The sequence below is a fragment of the Artemia franciscana genome, chromosome 4, assembly GCF_032884065.1.
Source record: "Artemia franciscana chromosome 4, ASM3288406v1, whole genome shotgun sequence".
NCBI classification, from domain to species: domain Eukaryota; kingdom Metazoa; phylum Arthropoda; class Branchiopoda; order Anostraca; family Artemiidae; genus Artemia; species Artemia franciscana.
The window spans coordinates 21493093-21498833 of NC_088866.1; the positions used below are offsets into that span (position 1 = coordinate 21493093).

General features: G+C 34.1%; 1 protein-coding gene and 1 long non-coding RNA gene across 2 annotated transcripts in view; one reads left to right on the plus strand and one right to left on the minus strand.

Moving 5' to 3' along the window:
* LOC136026142 (uncharacterized) overlaps positions 1-969 on the minus strand; it is a 38567-nt gene extending 37598 nt beyond the window's left edge. The window contains exon 1 of the mRNA XM_065702444.1: positions 920-969. The gene's annotated coding sequence lies outside the window, so the exon portion shown is untranslated. The remainder of the gene's footprint in view (positions 1-919) is intronic.
* Positions 1-4756, plus strand: part of LOC136026143 (uncharacterized) — a 99901-nt gene extending 95145 nt beyond the window's left edge. The window contains exon 6 of the long non-coding RNA XR_010617216.1: positions 4039-4756. This is a non-coding gene — a long non-coding RNA (uncharacterized LOC136026143). The remainder of the gene's footprint in view (positions 1-4038) is intronic.
* Positions 4757-5741: the final 985 nt, after the last annotated feature.

Genomic DNA, 5741 nt, shown 5'->3' on the forward strand with positions numbered 1-5741 from the left:
GCTTTTGCATTGGTGATTTCTTTTTTCATTATATAATAATTGCTTCTATTGCAAATTCAAATTTAAGCACTTTTTAAGCTCTTGAAAATGACAAATTTTGAATTTAAGTATGAATTATTGATTGTTTTCCAACAAAATAACATTATGTTTTCTTAGTGCCATTTTCTTGGTTGTTTTTGACATGATAACACTACATTTTCTCAGCACTCAAATTTTCTCAAAATTATTTATAAATAAGATTAGTTTAGGTCAAACAGTGCTTAAATTTGAATTTGCAACAGAAGCAATTATTATATTTATGAAGAACATAATTACCTTAAATCACAGCTTGGAGTGAAATAAGGACTTTTGATCCTGTTGAATCACTCCTTGTGATGACAGTTGCATACATGGTTGATTAGATTCTGGCAGAAGATTCTGGTGCATCCCACTCAAATCTCCATGGTTTGTCACTCCACTCAGCATCCAGAGGGCAATTGAATACATCTGTTTATTCAGCAGAAACAGTGTTCTCCTTGAGGTTGTTCCAGAGGTCCATAATCCAGTTCAAGAAGAATCTGCATCTTGATCCAGTCCTTGCATGAAGTTTGCAGATTTGTTTTGGGTGTCCCTGTGTTATGAGGGAAGGGTCAATCTCTAGGAGCTCATTTTCTTGATTGGTAGATAGGAGTTTATGTACCTGGATCATATCCCCACGTTTCTGCCTGTAGACTAAAGAGGGGAAGTTGAGTTTCTACTGTATTAGATCTTGCTAAGTGCACTTCTTGACTACTAAGGTCCTTGTGTTGGTCCAGCAATGTGTTGCTGCAGCTGGATTATAACTCTAGGTCCGTATTACCAAGCTGGTACCAAACACACTAAGACAAAACAGGACACCCTTATAAGCTAGTTGAACAAAAAATATATTTTTTAAATTTACCTTGTGGAAAAAATTTGAAAATGACAACTTATTCGTGGGTTGCCATAGTGATGAGCATTGCCGCTCTGTCAGTTCACAAATTGTCCTCGAGCATCCGAATATGTGCCTTTTATGACAAAAATGAGTTATTCTCATAAATGAGTTAGTTATAATCGAGTATTTTATTTGTTTTTATATCTTTATTTTATCTTTTCAAATTTTATATTTAGAAGCATGTGACAGTTATAATATAGATTTGTGTTATTTATTTTAATAGTGTTGTACGTGTAGTTTAAATGCTGTATGACAAAGCGCAGCTGCATTATTACGATTGTCGTTTTTCAACGCAGGAATTTGCTGCAGGTGAATAACCCCTTATCAATATCAAGATAAGTGATACATGATCTGGTTCAGTGAATATTGACTGAAGTTGCACCCAAGCAAGCTAGTAACTACAGAAAGCACAGAATAAGCGAAAGATACGAACGCATATGAACTACTGGTCGAAAACGTCAGACCCCAAACAACAAAGTGATGACAAAAAAATGCATTGCAAACTTCATTCAGAGTATTCAGTTTACTTTAGACGTCCTGAAAACAAAAAAATCCATACAAAATATCAATATAAAATAAATAATTGTGAAAGTAAAACAGCTCAAAATAGGGATGAAACCTTTAAATCGACAGTGAACAGATCAAAAATTTTTTTCTGGATATTTCGAACACAAATACAGGGTTTATCATCAGCAGTAAAACTCTAAAAGTGCCTAAGTGTAGATTGAATTTTATTGAAGGTGGCAAAATCCTTGTCTTCCTACACTGATGAAGAAAATTTTGTTGATTTATAACATTTGCGTGTCTCTTATGGGTGTTAATATATTTAGATCCTTCTTTGGTCACGTTATCCCCATATATTTGACGTAGACAACTTCGAAGACCACACTGCTTTCCATGACGAAAGTATAACAGTTCAAAATAAGGAAGACCTTTTAATCGACAGTAAACAGATATAAAATTTTTAGCTGGATATTTTGAACACACATACAGTGTTACACACATACGGAGGGGGGTGTAATTTTCCAGCGAAAATTTTAAATTTGGGGAAATTGGTGGAATTAATATGCGATTTTTTTAAATTGTCCTATTTTCTCTTTGCCTACTCAATTTTTGTATATGGAGATGTTCCGGATGAATTAACCTGAGCCGATTTTCAGCTTGTTTGAATTTTCAAAAAGAAAATTACACGAAGGGGAGAGCAATCAAGAAAATGATTAGAAATTCAAGTCTTTTTTTCAAATGAATGTATACTAGGGAGAATTTTTCAGGCTGAATTGTCCACTAAAAATTTCACGGGGGATTTTCAGTGAGGATGGAACTGTCTGAAGGGAATTTTACAGGAGGGGTGTATTTTACGTTGGGGGGGCTTCAAATAAAAGGTTTCTCGTGAGGGGGGTGATATTTCAGGAAGGATGAATTAGATTCACCGGCTTTATTTGAAAAACAATCAGAAATTAAATAGTTTTTAAAACTGAAAGTATGAAGCAACATTAAAACTCAAAAGGAGTAAAAATTATTCCGTATATCAAGGGGTTATACCCTTTCTCAATACCTTGCTGTTTGCGCTAAAGTTTGACTGTTTGTGCCAAAAGTTCTAAAGACTTTAGCTTAAAGAGCAAGGTATTGAGGAGAGGGCATTTAAAGAATAATTTCTGTTCGTTTTGTGTTTTAATGTTGCTTCTTACTTTAAGTTGAAAAAACGTGTTTTGTATTTAATTACAGAATGAACAGATTATCTTAAACCAGGATCCTGTAGACATGAAGAAACGGAATAATTAGTGAGACTTGACTATTTTCAATAAAATCAAAGGGTTTATTATTCAGTATCTGTTTAATTATCTGTTATATTATTTAGTTTATTATCTCTCCTGTAGTCTTGCACAATCTTCATAAGGCCTGTTTGTTGGTTGATATTAATTTCTCAGTTCTTCTCCTGTTAAACAAATTTCATCAGGGATATTATTTAGATCAAACTTTTGAAAGGAATATTCCTCTATTTCTCCTTTATGAAGGTTCTCTGGCAATAATTCGCGTTCAGGAACGGGCATTCAATTTACAATCTGAACTTACCTTCTCAGTTCTTTCTAGTAGAATAAAATTTACCTGGGGTAACCTTTAAACAAACATTGGGTGGTGGGGATTCCCTCTCTCTCTATTTTGTTCTGATGAGATCACAATAGTTCATATTCTTGAAGAGTCACTCTCCTTATAGATAAATATCAACTTTCAAGTTCTTCTGGTGATGAGTAGAATGTACCAGGGTTATTATTTAAACCAATACTGGAGAATGGGGCTCCATCTTTATCCCTTATTTGCAGGTGCGATCACAATGGGTGACAGTCAATTGGTGCCACCCTACTTATACTTTAATCTTAACTGCTCAGTTCTTCTTCTGTACTTTATAATCAACCATGGAGATTTTACCACGGTTCAAAAAGCCTTTGTTATGTGTCTAATGAGCCATGCAAACACTCTTCACTGTAAAACAGTGCAAGAAGCAAATTTTATCAATGTTAAATGGTGCTATTGAAGCTGGCTTTATATTAATGGTTGATCAAATAAAAGCAGTCAGTAGAAATTTCCAGAAATTTAGTAAAATCTATTGTCACCCACCCTCCAAAATTTTGGCTATTGACGCCCCCACATAAAGCTAGTAGCACTCCTACTAGATAGAGCCTAATGGCGTGATGGTTTTCATACCTTTGACAATCCCCAGACTGACGACAATCCTCTTCGTCGATAATAGTATAACCATCATTAACAAGAACTTATTCTTTCCACCATCTATGTAGAATATATTGTAATCGTCAAGGAAAACTGCCTTAAAACTTTTTCAAAGATGAAGATAATCGAAAACTACACCTTTTCTAACGCTTACAGAAAGCAGACAATGTTTAAATTAGTGTTTCTTGCTCATGCAATGATTTTTTATAGAGATTTTAGTAGCTTTATTTCGAGCTGGTGGCAACCCTAATTGTAACCCCTGGTGATTTTCTTTCGTGCTGAGTAATTCTAGTTTGGCTACTGATTCCTTGGAGAAATCTAGTTGTTGTTTTTTTTAAATAGTGTTTTTTTGTTTTTAGAATTGTAAGTACAGTTGACTCTCGATAACTTGAAACTCAAGGGACCAGAGTAAAGGTTCAAATTACCACGATGATGAAAATAATATCACAAGAAGACAACAATAACATCACTAAGAAGGAACAAGAAAGATCTTCAAATAAACAGGTGCTTTGTGTGCTTTTTCTATGATACGTCAAATTGTTCAATTCATTTTCAATGATGAGGAGAGCTGTAAATAAACTATAACTTGTTTTTTGTTCTGAAAGTGTTAGATGTTAATGGATAATCTCGACTTGTTAATGTGACTGAAATAAGTGTTTCTTGTTTTTATCCTCCTCCTCCTCATCTTGAAAGGTCAAAAAATTCGGCATCAATTAAAACATCATGAACAGCAAAGTCATCATTCATGTGAACAAAATCCTTGAAGGTAAACTCATCACAGTTTGATAGAAGTAACCACTCTGTGTCTGGGAGGATGAATCCCGTTATATATTGTGAATCTGATAGCCGTGCATGGTTTTTGTTTTCTTAGAAAACCACTTTTTAAGCAGTTATACCCTTATTACAAATTCAAATTATCGAGATATTTATTTTTCAATTTGTCAAGTGTTTTTCAAGGGACTACAAAAAAATCTAATAATCGAAAGATTCAAATTATCGAGTGTCAAATTAATGAGAGTCGACTGTATATAACAATCATTCAATGGCAAAAGCAAATAAACGCGTTATTCAGGATAAATTAGCGATTGGTTTCTAGTTTTGAGGTAACAGTCTGCAAACAAAAAAACATATATTCCCCTAAAAAGCACCATGTGTTTTGTTTTCCTTTGTGTGACTTTTTCCTTCAATGACTACTCGCCCGCTTTCTTAAAAGTTTACTCCAGCTCTATTAGCTGATCCACACGACAAGATTAATTAACCAGGTTAGAGAGAGTAGACAGGATATAATATAATATTTTTAATTTCTGATCGAGCCATGTTTACTTGAAATATTGGATCCAAGCGATATTAATCTGGACGGCAAATGAAGAGGCATCTTGTATGATAGAGCGGGAATGAACCCTACAATAGATTCAAATAGTTATGACAATTATGAGTAATACTGTTTTACAAAACAGTATCAGACAGGAACTTGACATTGTCATGTCAAGTCATGGACTTATGATTTAGGTACCGACTGAGCACGCTCCTAGAAAGGGGACTAAAGAATGCAAGCTGCTCACTTGTGGCCCCAAATAAATCTTCAAGCTAAATTATTGGAGAATTGGAAATTATTCTATGCTTTGAACTCTTTGGTCTCCTCAGACGTAAAGTAATAAGTGGCCTCGGTTACACAAATCAAAAGGATTTCTCTTTTCTAGAGCCAGCATCCTATTAGACAAAATACAGTGTGTAATATGAACGATAACTATGAAACCAATCAAAATATTAAAGCTATTTCTGGGGGAAATCTTAGAATCCGTATAAATCAGATATTTGATCACAATTATTACCTTAAATCGCATTTACAGCAAGATAAGGTGGATTACAGCGAGATAAGGTGGAAAATTCAGCTGTTTTTTAAACAAAATCAGAGGAATTGACAATGATTTCTAGTCAGATACGTGTCTAGACCTGGGATTCTAGATAGACGTAGATGTAAATGCCGCTTTATTGAAAGCAGATAAATTTTAACTTAGTGGTTTTTTCTCAAGATTTTATTAACTTTAGTTTTATCTTCTGA